The sequence below is a fragment of the Rhincodon typus genome, chromosome 28, assembly GCF_021869965.1.
Source record: "Rhincodon typus isolate 14 chromosome 28, sRhiTyp1.1, whole genome shotgun sequence".
Taxonomy (NCBI): Eukaryota; Metazoa; Chordata; class Chondrichthyes; order Orectolobiformes; family Rhincodontidae; genus Rhincodon; species Rhincodon typus.
This window is the reverse complement of record NC_063359.1, coordinates 14,324,666-14,340,398: the sequence shown is the minus strand read 5'-3', so window position 1 is coordinate 14,340,398 and position 15,733 is coordinate 14,324,666.

Below are 15,733 nucleotides of genomic sequence, written 5' to 3'. Positions count from 1 at the left end.
ATGTTTCGGGTCCGGTGACCCTTCCTCATTCCCATGAGAATGGGCATGGTCTTCTCCTGCGAGGGGCAAGATTCCCTCCTTTCATTGGACGAAGAGCCCTGTGGGCTCTCTCTGATCTGTTCTGACTGGACTTTTCCTGAGATGGGAGAAAGAAAGAGATTGAATGAGGTGAAAGTGGGTGTTGCAACCATTAATCCTGAAGCAGGTGAATGAAAAGCGTTCTCATTTAGTGAGGATGCAGCACAGAGGCAGTGCTGGGTTAGTAGTATCGGAGATTTTTGTGAGGGAAGAGGGAAGAAGTGACAGCGAGAGAGGGAAGATGTTGCAGACAACAGTAAGAGTAATCGAACATGAGCCTTTATGGGAGCTGGATGCGGTAGCAGAGTGAGTGAGTGTGAGGGGACAGAGAGTGGACTGTAGCACTTAGGCAGAGGCAGAGAAGGTCATCAATCATCTTGTCAAACGCAATGTCTTTTATAAAAATGTAGATCATAGAATCCCTACAGTGTGGAAACAGGCCCTTCGGCCCAACAAGTCCACACCAACCCTCAGAGCATCCCACGCAGACCCATCCCCCTACAAACCCACTTAATCTACTCATCCTTGGACACTATGGGCAATTTAACATGGCCAATCCACCTAGCCTGTGCATCTTTGGACTGTGGGAGGAAACCAGAGCAAACCCACGCAGACACAGGGAGAATGTGCAAACTCCACACAGACAGTCGCCCAAGGGTGGAATTGAACCCGGCTTCCTGGCGCTGTGAAGTAGGAGTGTTAACCACTGAGCCACTGTCCCGCCAATGTGGCAGCAACGTGCCAACAATGTATTGAAATCATTGCCTTGTACAAGTCTGGCTAAAAAGATCATCTAAATTTGGATTCAAATGTAATAATCAATCCTCCTGCCCATTTTATATTGTGTTGCAGAACATAATTGTAAAATAGGTTGTAAGTGTGTTGAATTAGATTCTTGTTTCCTAACCTCAAAGTTGGTATAGAAATAATAAAAATTGAAGAGTTTCTTTAATGATCAACAGCTCCTCCTTTCTATGTAACTGACATGTAGGTAAATCTATCCCATCATTCCATTGAAAGACTGCTCACCTCCCATCAGAGATTTTCATAATATCTCAGGTTAGACAGCATAAATATTCACAGTGATCTGAGATCAGCATTCTGGAATTGGGGAATTTGAAGTTAATATTGTCAAGTAGCTGGTCTGGAATTAAATTTTCAGACACCAGAACATGACTAATGCTTTGTCTGGTAACAATATCCAAGTATTATTGAAATTTACAACCCATTTGTTTCAAGGGATACCATACCAGTCCAAATCTGTTATTAAAGAATCCTATATAGATTTGATACCAGAACATTGCGTCCTTGTATTCTGTCTTCTATAGACATTCCAGTAACTGGTAATGAGTTGTTTTATTTGTTTTACTAACCCCTTAAATCACAGCAAATACTTCATCTTTTCCAAGCTCAAGGCACAATCTTACGAATAGTTCCTTGAAAAGAAAACCATATTCGATCTGAATATCATTTGTAAACTCTTCTAAAGCAGCACAAACTCTAATTGGAGGATTTTGCTGGTTAGATAACTTAGCCCTTTGATCATGGTGATATTCTCCTTCGTTAACTAAAGGTTTCTTTGTCTAGATTCGAACTCCTGCAATTTTTGAATATTGCAAATTAAGTTAGGTTTCCAAATTTGCTTGCTTAATTTTCTCCTTTTAATACTCTTCAAGTTCAGAGCATAATCAGATGGAATATGTTGAGGTTGAGTTATTAGGTATTCAATGAAAACATGATTTAATTACTATCTCTAATTACTTTTTGTTAAGTGTGAAAAAACACCCTGAGTTTGCTGTACAAAATGCTAGCCTAGAATTTGACCACATTTTTTTGGGCAATAAATCACTTGTTTGAGGAACCCGAACCATAATATTGAGTTACCTTGAACAACAAATGATTGTGAGATAAATTTATATCTCTCCAGAAATGAAAATTGCGAGTAGCATAAAACAGACTGAGCCATACCCACTGTGTCTCAGGAGGCAAAGTAGTGACAGGAAAAACACATAATTGCATGAGGCAGTGGCATATTCAAACCTGACTACCTTCCTGCTTGTACCAAAAGTAACTGGTGGCCAGGAAGGGCCTTAGTTGCCTAAAGTGAACCTCATGTGTTTTCTGAAAATTGACAATGGTTTTATATTCACCATTTGACTCTTAAATTCCAGATTTTTGTTGAATTCAAAGTCTGTTTCCTGCTGTGTAGGTACATGAACCCAGTTCCCCAAAACATTCTCTGGGTCTTTGGATTAATAGTCTAACAATAATACAACTAGGCCATTGCTCCCAATTAATGAACACTTAAAGGCATTAGCCCATCATCGTTAGGGTTATGTGGACCTGTTACTATTCACTAATCGGGGGTTGTTTAGCTTAGTTGGCTGGATGGCTGGTTAGTAATGCCAACACACTGGGGGAAGTGACCACAAATTAATTTCCTTCTTAACCCCCACCTGAGGTGTGGTGCCCCTCAGTTAAACCACCACTGCCAGTTGTGCAAAGGAACTTGGGAGTCCTAGTCCAGGATTCTCTTATGGTAAACTTGCAGGTTGAGTTGTAATTAGGAAGGCAAATACAATGTTGGCATTTGTTACAAAAGGACTAGAATATAAAAGCAAGGACATACTTCTGAGGATTTATAAAACTCTGGTGAGACCACATTTAGAGTATGGTGAGCAATTTTGGGCCCCATCCCTCAGGAAGGATGTACTGGCCCTGGAACAGGTCCAGAGGAGGTTCACAGGAATGAAAGACTTAACATATGAGGAATGCTTGAGGACTTGGGGTTTATACTTGATGGAGTTTAGAAGGATGACAGGGGGATCTAATTGAAACTTACAGAATACTGAATGGCCTGAGCAGAATGGACTTTGGGAAATTGTTTTCATTGGCAGGAGAGACTAAGCCTTAGAGTAAAGGGAAGACCCTTTAGAACAGAGATAAGGAGAAACTTCTTCAGCCAGAACATGGTGAGTCTATGGAATTCATTGCTACAGAATGCTGTGGAAGTCAGGTCATTGAGTATATTTAAGACAGAGATAGATAGGTTCTTGATTGTCACAGGGATCAAGGGTTATGGGGAGAATGAAGGACAATGGGGTTGAGAAATTTAACGGCCATGATCGAATGGTGGAGCAGACTTGATGTGCTGAATGGCCTAATTTCTGCTCCTGTGTCTTATGGTCTTGTCTCTGATGAGAGCAGCTCTATGGTCTGAAAGGACTGTGGCAACTTTACCTTTTATTCCTAATCTGAGCCACACTTCAGACAGCTTGTCTCAGGTCGGGGGTTGGTGGGGTGGAGGGGACGCAGACATCGCGATCAAAAGCAATCAATGCCTGACATCGGGACCAAACCTCAAGCAGAAGAGTGTCAGCTGGGTTACACATGGGTTGCCCTTGCTTCTGAACCGCTTGTGCCCAACCGCCACTTCACTTATCTTTGTCCTGCGTGCTCCAAATTCCTGGGACTCTGGATTGATCATTTCTGCAGCAGTCACAGCTTCTGAGTCTTGACCACTGCTGTGGCCTTACCATTGCCTGATTGGCATGTGGTTCAGAGGTCCTTCCCTGGCATAGGCAGCTCAAACCTGTTACTGGCTCTCCAGCCAGCAGTGCAATCCGCTGCAGCTAAATCTGGAATGTAAAAGCAGAACAGGCAAGTTATGTTTCCAGAAGAGGATCCTAACAGGCTACTAGGATTGTTGAAAATCAGGTATGTTGACCTTCGATGTGGATTCTCCCAATTTATCCTCCCATCAAGTGGGGCTGCATCCTGAAGCCTTCTAAAATTCCTGGCCAAATATCTGCTCAGCATAAAGGCAAATATTTATAGAAGCTATTTTTGTAGATCAGACATGGTTTAAAATACTGGAATACTACATTAATCTGGGTTGTTTCTTTCAAAAAGTGAAAAAAATATTTTCTTTGCACTTACGTTACATGACCGATGTCATGAAATGAACTCTAGCTTTTCATGTAGACACACTTGCCATGATTAGCATAAAGTTCCATACATTTCAGTCACTTAGTCCACAAGAGGTAGCTCACTGGAAACACAAACAGTGATAGAAAACACTGTTTTCATTATCTGGATAGAGCAGGCATACTTTGCAAGTGAGTTCACTTTCCATGTTGGTTTATTTGTACTGATCATAAAGTGACCTCTGGTTATTACACAAATACTGGAAAACCAACATGGTGTTTCCATTGCACACATTGAAATACAAAAGTAGGCAAGAAATATAGGATAAATGCATCAGATTGATTTGATATAACATGGATTTACTCACCATCAGATTGAAGTGTGACCATTTGGAAGGCATTATTTCTTGGTGGGTGGTCAGTTCACAGTTCCAAACAAAAAATCTTCAAGGTTTTGATAAATGTTCAGAAGATTAAGACAACAGTTTTAAGCTTCTTCATGTTAGCAAGAAAACAGATAAAAGACAGGTTTGGGAACATTAACTGAACTGTAGATATATACAGGAGAATTTGTTAACTGTCATCTGCACTTTTAATTTGATTTACACATTGACAATTTCTGTTTTTCGGAATTTTAAGAATTGAGTAGAAATTTACAGAAAATTAAAGCTGAAAGGAACAATGTAACAAAGGTATGCTATGTGCCCAAGGATGCTTAAAAACGTTGAATTTTTTTTAAACATCCAACGTTAGCCTTGGATAATTTTTATCCATCTACAATATTCAGCTAAGGCAGGCAAAAGGCCCCTTGCTTGCACTCATGTGGGATTTAGTAAGTGTTTTTGAAGCCCTCAGTAAAAACAGTGCCTTGAGTGTTTGGTCTTTTCTATGAGGCTTTGCTATCACAGAAATAGGCAATTGTTAAAAATAAATGTAATGTAGTAATATGAGATTTTGCAGCGGTTTCTGCTAAGTCAGCATCAGGATACCTGTGAGTCTTTTTTTGGCTATTGGTAAGAGAGTGTTAATGAATGCTCAATTGTTTAACCTCTGGGGAAAAGTCGCACAGTGAGCCTCAGAGCCAGGATATTATCAGAGTCAACAACAGAGGTCAGCAAAGAGTGTGTAAGTGTTATAATCACTGACAAACCCAATACTTATTTTGCAACCTGACCTGAGGATTGCATAATTTCTGTACAAACTCTCAAATTTGAACTTGACAAGCGCCCAACAGCTTATTGCTTTGATCTCATGCCAACTTGCTCATTGGTTAGACAGTTACCTTGATTTGACATTGCCAAATCCCCTTCCATCAATATCCTGGGGTCACCATTGGCCAAACCTTGACTGTACTAACTACGTAAATACTATAGCCTCAAGCATAAATCAAATTTGTGACAAACAATTCACCTTGGTAGTCTGTCATCAAATCAGGAATGTGATGGAATGCTACCCACTTGCCTGCATGAAAGTAAATCTAAAAACACTAAAGCAGTTCAACACTGAACAGGATGAAACAGGCAGCTCAATCTGCATGCATTACCTTAAACATTCACTCCAACCATTATCGCCACAACTTAGCTGCAGTATCAAGAGGATGTGCTACACCAACTCTCCAAGCCTCCTTTGACATCACCTCTGAAACCAATAAACTTCACAACCTGAGTTGGAAGTATATTATTGTTTCTTTATCATTGCTGGGTCAAATTCCTGGAATTTCCACACAAGCAGCTGCATTGGAATGTTTCACCACATGGACTGCATTCAAGAAGATGGCCCACCTTATCAAGGGCAATTAGGGATGGGCAATAAATGCTGCCCTGTCGCATTGTTGAGCACATCCTTTGAATGAATGAATAAACAAAAGTCTTCCACAATATGTAATTTTATTTCACAGCAATAATGTTTGTAGCAATTTGACTAAACATCAACTATTCATCTCCAGCACTCCCTCCAACTGATCACCTCCCATTGCTGCTTCGCTCAACTTGCCAGGGAGCAACTTGCAATCCCTTTCTTCTGCTTCCTTCAAAAGAAGCATTTGTGTTGAATTGTGAAACCAGTGATAACTGAACATTTTTGGGAGATGAGACAGTCATCTGAGTACAGGCATTACCAATAATTAGAGTTGCAGTACAGAAATACACACAAATGAAGACCCAGCTTATTATAATAGTGGTACTATTGCTGGACTATTAGTCCCAGACACTACTCTGAGGACTCAGTTTCAAATTCCACCACGACAGATAATCCAATAAAAGTATGGAAGTTTCCGGTGATGACTAGGAAGCTGTTGTCAATTGCTAAGGACAAACAAAAACATCTGATTCACTAATGTCCTAATATGGTTGACTCTTAATTGTTCTGTGGGTAAATTTGGGATGGGCAATAATGGCTGCCCAGCCAGAGATGTTCAATCCTGTAATGAATAAAAGAAAACGAGCTTATAGAATTCAAATACTCGTAATCTGACAAGAGGTTTGGAGAAGAGGAACAGCAAGTTGTCAGACTACACATTTTATTACAAAATATATTTCTAAAATTAATGTAAGTAGGGGTAAAATTCTACTGTACAAATGAGTTGACAATCAACTGAAAAAATATTTTAAAGTAATTATTGTCTTCTTTGTGTGAACATTTTGCTATAAAACATGGTTAATATGTATTACCTAGAAAACAAAGAACTAGCAGACTAAAAAAAAATTAAACTGATTATTGTCTACTTTGAATGAAGATTTTGCCATAAAACATGGTTAATATGTATTAACTAGAAAAAAAAAACTAACAGACTATTTGTTTCAGGAGTTGTTGAATAAAAATAAGTCCAATAATTTTAGGAACTAGTTGTGCATAATCACTGAAATACCTAAATACTGTCTGTTAATTTTCCAGAAAGCCAAATGTAATAAAGGCTGTTCCAAAATTTTAGCAGGACCAGGAGAATGGGAAGAGCTGAGAAAAAAAAAACTGTCACAAGAGTTCAGGGTGTGACTAGCATTTAAATTAGATTTAAATTAAGCGTGGGACTTTGTTCTGAAGTGTTTTATGCTACAACATTGAAAATGGTTTGCAAGAGAGTTCAGGAAGTATCAGAGCCAGAATTCTCACATTCACCCTGGAAGGTTTAACTGGCAACCAGCATGGAAAAGTTATACACCAGGAGGATCTCGGTCAGAATTTGGAAAATTTCAGATCTATAACATACAATCAAAGGAAGGGAGCAGGCTCATTTGCTCCCCAAGGGTGGTTGGCCGTTTAGTGAGATCATGGATGATCTTCAACTTAACTCCATATAGTTGTCCTTACCCCATTTCAGTGCAGGAGTTGAAGTGAGGGGAGCAGTGGGTATTGAGGAAAAACAGCCAGCAAACCCCAATAGTAAAAGAAATAACAAATGACATACATCAAATCAGAAATAACTAACAATATACAGTGGGTGTATCAGCATCAGAGACTCAGTAAGCTGGGGCTATTTTCCCTGGACCATCGGAGGCTGAGGGGTGACCTAATATAGGTTTATAAAATCATGCAGGGCATGGATAGAGAGAATATCCAAGATCTTTTTCCCAGAGGAGGGGAGTCCAAATCTAGAGGGCATAGGTTTAAGGTGAGAGGAGAAAGATATAAAAGGGACCTAAGGGGTAACTTTTTCATGCAGAGGGTGGTGCGTGTATGGAATGAACTGCCAGAGGAAGTGAGGAAGGCTGATACAGTTACAGTGTTTAAAAGACATCTGGATAGGTGCATGAATAGTAGGGTTTAGAGAAATATGGGCCAAATACTGGCAAATGGGACTAGATTAATTTAGGGTATTTGGTTGGCTTGGACGAGTTGGATCGAAGGTTCTGTTTCCATGCTGTCCATCACTAAGACTCTATGACTGTATCTCTAAACAGAAAAGATGAATTATATTACAAACATAGACTCTTCCTCAGATATGTCCAACATGTGCATTTTCAGCAGCTATCAAGATCAATAAGAACCCTGTTTGACTTTTCCTTCCAGATGTACTGAGCCAACTCTAACTAGACTGTTGCTGCCTTGTTGAGATCACCTAAGATATGACAAATTGAAGATTGGAGCATCATACTTTCCCAATCAGTAAACCTCCCAGCTACTCAGCTAATCCTTCTTCTTAGTTCTTCTGAAATGTTAAAATAAAAAGTTAGATTCATTCACAGGATGTGGATGTGACTGGTTAGGCTAGCATCAATTGCTGGTCAAGAGTCAACCACATTGCTTGTGGTCTGGAGTCCAACTTAGGCCAGCAATTTACTTCCCTTAAGGACATGAGAGAACCAAATGGATATTTTCCTGACGATTGACAGCAGCTCCATATTCACCATTAGACTCTTATTTCCAGATTTTTAATTGGATATAAACTCAAGGATTTGAACCAGGGTCCCCAGGACAAAATTGATAATACCAATAGGCTATCATCTCTCTGTAAATCTTTTATATTCTTAGGAGATAAAAGAAGTATTAGTCGAATTTGTCCTCATGTCAAAACCAGTTCTCTGACTTTCAAAATTAATATATACAATCGAGCGTGAATAAAGTGTCTTCCTAACAGCTACACAGTACAGAGAAATCTTGTTTTCATTGAAAGAAAATGGTATGTTAGTGCTGCCACTGAGCACTTTACTTTTTATAACATTCACAGGCATATACAGTAATGTCTTGAATATGTCAATTTGCATAATCACATTAGTATTACTTGTTTTACATCCTTCAAATATGGGGGTGTCTGGTTCTTGAGTACAAAAAAGAAAGAACAGGAGTTTATATAGCCCTTTTAATAATCTGTTTAAGTGCTTCACAGTCAGTAAAGTGCTTTTAAAATGCTGAACATTTAAAATGCTTGCAGGGGTCTGAGCAATGTGGACTATGGCAAGATTTGCATCAGAATCAGGTGAGAGTTCTGATGAGCTCTGCATTGATATTGCACTGTATCTTTTATGCATTTGCTAAGCGGCATAGCAAGTTTCTCACCATGCAGTGCTGAGTTCCCAGTTAAGGGGGTTATAGCTCGCTAAATAACTTATTACCGCCACATCTTGCTTCATTAATATGCAGCATTATATTTCACTAAGCGCACCAAAGAAGCTAGATTTTGAGAATTGTTGAGATTGGAACATAAGGAACATAGCTGCTGACTTCACCTCAATGTTGGCTCTGAAGGACCTCCTTGTCAGATATCAGACACCAACATCTCAGGTCATGCTGTACGGGCACCAGCTACACACAATCCTCATCCATGAACATTGGTATCCAACATGTGCCAGCTTCTATGAACATTCATGGCACATCTCTGATCCACTTACAGAATGCTTCTTCAATGTTGCACCTCAAGGTGTGACAGTAATGATTATTGTGATGCGGCTGCAAGGACACTGTGCACTCAGGGTCATGCACCCAGCTCATGGACTGGACCTGGCTGCATGCCTGGGATCTTTGCTCACTTTTGTAATGCTCATACACACTGAGCCTATCTGGGTGCTGACAGCATCCTTGTCATACATTGCCTTGCCTTGCCTTGACTGCCTATTTGTTCTTTCAGCCCTTAGTAGACACATATTACTAATACTGTTTATTGAAGACACCAAGCCAGGAAGCTTGTAATGGTTATTTGCAGTTCTCAGTCAAATCATTGGGAAAGGCTTCAGTCAGTAGTCCCAGATTCGTAAGCCAAGGGCAGCCTGTTAATACCAGCCCAGGGGTTTGGACACTGTAAGTTAGCCATGTGGGCCTATCAAAGTCAGGATGCTCTCCACATCAGTGGTGAGAAACCAAATGTCAGGCAGCCTACCAACTGTCTCCAGTTACACTACTGTTTTTCTCCTGGAATGAGAGTGTGGCAAATAATCCAGTGGATGAGAAGTGGATAGTATATCTGCCACTTTTCTTGTAGCGTGTGAACACCGGTCACTCTTAGTTGCTTGTCTGTAATCAGCTGAGACCGCACTGACCTGAATTTCAGCTCCCTGGACAAGGCTGGCATAGTCTGGTGTCATGACCTCCTCTGCCAGTCCTGAGGGAGAGGACGTCCCATATTTGCATCACCCCATTCAACAGGACTCCCAGGTCCCTGATCGCAAAGCGTGTCGCAAATTTTCCCCTGTCTTGTTATGTCTGGAGAGAATGTCAGGAGTCATGCAGGGTAGCTCCAGACTCCAGGCCAGCTCCAGTGCTTGTCTGTGTGCACATGGCACAGTTGCAAGGGATGCTGATCTTTCAGCAGATATTGAGAAAGTGGTGACTTGTTCCCTGCCATGGGGATGGATTTGGATATGAAGGAAACCATGAAGGCAGAGTAAGCAGATAAGGAGGTGTGTTCCATGAGATATGATGAAACCATGCTGAGCCTTGCAAAATAAATCACTCCAAAAGCCTCAATGCAACTCATACTTAGCCAAAAAAAAAGTAAGATCCATTATTGTGATGCAGCGCACTGAAGATATGTGAATACTTTAGAGATGGTAGTGTATCTACACCGATGTGCACCATCAGTTGCTCCATCTGGTGGAATGATTGAGTGGTTAATGGACTCAGTCTCATTGTATACAATTCGAAAAACAGAGGTTTATGTTATTTTCCTCACTGTAAACTGATTTATGTTGTTTGCTTAAACTTGAATATCACCAAGTGGTGTTTAGAACAAAGAACAGTACAGCACAGTATAGGCCCTTTGGCCCATGATGTTGTGCCGACATATTATCCCATCCTAAGATCAAACTACCCTGCATACCCTACATGTACTATCATCCACGTGCCTATCCAAGAGTTGCTTAAATGTCCCTAATGTATCTGACTGATTGATTCAATTGTTTGTGTTGGGTGGTGAGGTGGAGCAGAAGATATGAAGGGAGGGTTATCCCAACAAAGAGATACATCTTCTTATCACTTCCAATCAACATATCCAAGAAAATTCAGACAATCAATGTACAGGCAATGTATAGTGCCCAAAACAAAAATTCTCCTTTCCTATTTGTATATATCTTAGAGAAGAAGCAATGAGATTGGTAATGTCCTCCTGATCCACATCCTATCCAGGAGATGTTTGGATCCAGTGTTCAGAAACAATTGTTTGACTGCTGAACCTGCTCTTAAAATCTCAAGAGCCACTGAGATAAAGAAATCACTAAATCAGAAATTGGATTTATAACATATAACTTATAATTGAAAAGATGGATAATAAATTGTTTCTCTCTTTAATTTTCAGTAAACAAACAACTGGTGAACATAACATACAATAACGTTCACCATTACCTACCTGGGCTTATGTGCTTTTCTGAAAAAAAAAGTCATTCTTAAATTCATTTACAACCTTGCTCATCTCCTTAATATGCTGTGTATAATTGGAGAGCCATATTAAATATTTATCTTATTAGTGTGATACCTGTGGGATGTTCACTGATCCTGTAAAATAATGATGAACCATTAATTCACAACAAATGTTATAAAACAGCGGCGATCTCTGGTTTTTATTTTTAAGATGTGCAGATGATAAATTGTTGGAAAAGGAGTCATATTTGACCAGGTTTAAAAGATTACACTCTTCAGTAGTCACTGTACCTGATTGTAAGGTTGCCAACTGTGATTAAATCTATTCTTGGAGAATTCACCACATGACTTGCCTTCATGTTCCAGGCATTAGTCAGCCAAAACATCCATCTTTGTGGCACTCTGCCTTCCTCTGCCGATAGACTAATTATCCAATTAGATGGTGCTTGACTATCAGTCAAAGAGATTTTTTTTCATATTTTTAATATTTTGCATCTGGAAAAATGAAATGTTCAAAGTAAATAATCAAAGTAAAAAATTTTAATGTCCCTATAAATTCTCTGCAGGGCACAAATCCTGGATATTGATGTTCAATTCCTGGAGACCCAAGGTCAGTCCTGGAGGGTTGGAAACCTTACCTCTGTGCCTGTCTGCCCATGCACGAGGTTCTCGACAGCTCTTTTAGAAGATGGAACTCCGTATGCAAAGGTCAGCAGATATGATCTGTGGAAATTGTAGCCTAAATGAATTCCCAACCATGAGGGTAATTTTAGCTTTCAGTGACTTAAGCATTTACAAATTATTCACGGTTATTCATCACACTTGAGTTGCTTTTCCATTGACCATTGGCAAATCAAACAGGATTTATGATGGGTAGCCAAATCAATTATTATTATTTCACTACCATCCAGATTGAAAATTAACCCTATCATCAACACATCTACCACCTTTTCCTAGTTGCTATCAGTTCTCAAGAAGGATCACTGGACTCAATCTGGTTTCTCTCCACAGATGCAGCCAGACCTTCCAAGTTTCTCCATAAATTTCTGCTTTTGGTTGTTGCTGAAAATCCATGGGCAGGATAGATATACCAATGTGAACATCAAATCCCCAGTATCAAGACACTGGTCACAGACAACCAGCTGCAGTAGTGGGTGGGGGAGGGTTGCATAGGGGCACATTGTCCTCATGCCCAACACAAGGCTCCCTGAGCCAGTGCTGTTCTCCAAGCTGCACAATGGTAAGTGGTCACCAGGAGGACAGATGAAATGCTACAAGGGCATCCTGAAAGCCTCCCTCAACGGATGCAATATTTCATCATGTGAAACTGCATGACCTAGAACTCTCAAACTGAAGATGTGCCCATGAAGGTGCCAACCAAGTTGGAGCTTCACTGAGTGCAGCACATGGAGGCCAAGTACAAGCAGCTGGAAGAGCGCACAGAATCCAGAATGCCCTACATCCTCCTGCCTCATCAAACGTGCCCTGCCCCATCCATGGCATAGTCTGTGGCTCTAGGATTGAAGTATTCAGCCACCACAGAACCCAGCCTCCCAAGAGTGGAAGGAAGCCACCCTTAACCCTGAGGGACTGCCAAAGAAGAGAAGAAAGCCTAGTCTTCCAAAGGCCATTTGACTGCTACTTGAAAAACACTTGGTTACCTTCAAAGCTGACAGGTGTCAGGGAAAATCTTGAGATCAGATAACCCAGGTATAACAGAAGATAATTGTTTTATTTTTCACAGGTGGTTAATGGGAAATGTTGAAAGCTCAGGATCCAGGTCTCTTACCTAAATAGATGAGAATATGGGAGCATGTCCAATGCATGTAAAGAGAAGCAGATAAGGGATTCAACAAAAGGAAAAGAATGAGTGTAATAGCTAAGGAAATTAAAAAGCATTGATTGTTGAATGAAACCCAAAAGAAATCTTCAATGTACAATAACTTTGAACCAATTTCTTCTTTAGATTCTTCGTGGCACATCACTTGCTAAAGTGAATGAAGGTGATTGATGCATTTGGATGGCGGAACCAGCACAGTGTTTTGTTACTGTACACAAGAGATGGAAAAGGATCCAATGTTATTTAATGTAACAACTTTGAATGTCTCAAGCTCTATGTGAGAGCTTGATTCAATGAAACTGATATATTTTCAGATCCTACCAGACTTGGCACCACTGAGCAAAATCAAAGGAGGCAGCTGGTGTCCATTTTTTTAAACAGAAATTGGAGATGATCCAATAAATACCAGATGTGTATGAGACGTGCAAACAGAAATGTAATCTCAGAGTTCAACTGATGAACAAACAGCTCAGGTTTTGCTCTTACGGATTATATTGTCATCTGAACCCTTTCATATGCAGAATGGACTACTGCGTTGTAATGCAGTGCCAGCCATACATCATTCACTGTAAATATAAATTATTCTTTATTGTCTATAATACCATACAGACTTTGGTTCCTCACTCTTTCATTTTGGTTATAATTTTCCATCGAGCAGTACTTCCCATGCTCCAATCTTAGAAGTGAATTTCTATTGGCGGGATTGCACATGGAGTTTAGTCCCTTCTTCCCTGATGGAGATGTTAGTCCTGAGCTCACTGACTCTGAAGCCAGCTACCACGCGATGAAAGTGCACTGTGTTTATCCTTAATTGCTTCAGTTTGGGACTTTAGCCAATGAGAGAGAGGTAATCCAGTCCCAGAGCATAGCCAGCCAATCTGATTGGCCAACACCTCTGTCATTGCACTCAGATTGGCCGCTGTTGGGACCACAGGCAGTGCCTGAGGCTGAAGAATCACAGAGCCTGGCTTCGGAGTTCAGTCTGTTATTTTGAACGTGCCTGCTTGAACGTGGGCAAGTTAAAAAGAGCCTGGCCACGGAGGTTAGTGGCTACCTCCAATGGATACAGGAGACCCTCTAAAAGACACGCACACCACACACACCATGCACACACAGCCATTGGCCCAGCCACCGTACCTCTGCCTTCTCCCATCATACATAATATAGCAGTAGAGGTGCAACACAACTCCTTATTGCCTGCTTCCAGGCCCCAATACGCTAAATGTCAGGGCAGTGTGCCTGACACATTCTCCATACACACACACCAAGTAATACTGAAGACAGGTCAGGGGGCTAGCTAGGAACATGGTAGATAGGCCACCTGCTTTATTTTCCAAAACCTCTGCCTTCAAATACACCAGCAAGGCAGTAGTAAAATCCAGCCATATGTTTGGAAGCGATATTCCGCTGTGGTGGGATACGATCCTGGTAAAAAAACACACTCATGTACAGCACAAACAGGACATTCAGCCCCAGAGTTGGGAGTTCTGAGGAAGGGTCACTGGACCTGAGACGTTAACTCTGTTTTTTCCTTCACAGATGCTGCCAGACCTGCTGAGCTTTTCCAGCAATTTTGATTTTGCTCCTATTCCTTGTACTCCCCATGTGATTATCAGGTTTTGTTTAAATATATCTAATGGTCTTCATCTCAAATACTTGTGAGTTCTACATTTCAATCACTCTCAGGCAAATTCCTAATTGCAAACAATTTCTAAAAATTCACATACTGACAAAGTGAAGAGGAGCCCTTACGTTTTGGATCATTTACTATTTAGTATATTACTAGTCCTTTAGACATTTCAGAAACCTGGGAGCCATGGAGGGAACAGAAAATGAACTTTGTTGTGACTTTGTCTCAATTATTTCCTTTATTAGTTCTGTAATTAAAATGGTATCAGATTATGGCGATTTATATACTTTCACTGTATTTTCATAAATACAAGTGACAATAAATTACTATTCTATTCTAGATTGTCAACAAAGAAGAAGATCTCATGTAATCTAGGCAATAATGTGCAAATAATTTACCATTACATTATTTTTCATTGGTTGTAATGGGATTTATACCAAAATAGGACTGATAAATTTCTTTTCCAATGGAAAAGCCATAGGTAAGATTTTAAAGACCACTGTGCTGAAGATCAGCAAAGGTAAAAACATTGGACAAGGAAGAAAAAAAAATTTTCAACACCGTTCAAATATTCATAATATCCCAAAATGCCATATAGTCAGTGATGGGTCGTCAACATAAATCAACTAGGGTTTAATATGGCAACAAAGATGGGGTTAAGATTTATTAATTATAAATTGAGGTACAAGGCACATATAAGAAGGGGAAGGTGTTCCACAGATTTAGGCTTGGGAAAGAATGACTGAGAAAAGAAATGTGTGCAAAACATAAATAGCGTAGTGGACTTCAATCCAATTAAACATGCTCAGATCAGCTGTATGATGCGGAGTTGGTTATTTTTCCATGCCTGAAAGAATTTTTATAAATGTCCATATTTCAATGTTCACTGTTTAGATTATTGAAACTCAGATACCTAGCAATCTTTTGTTAATGCTGTCAATTCAGTCTGAAGTAACATGTCAAGTATTTAGGAAC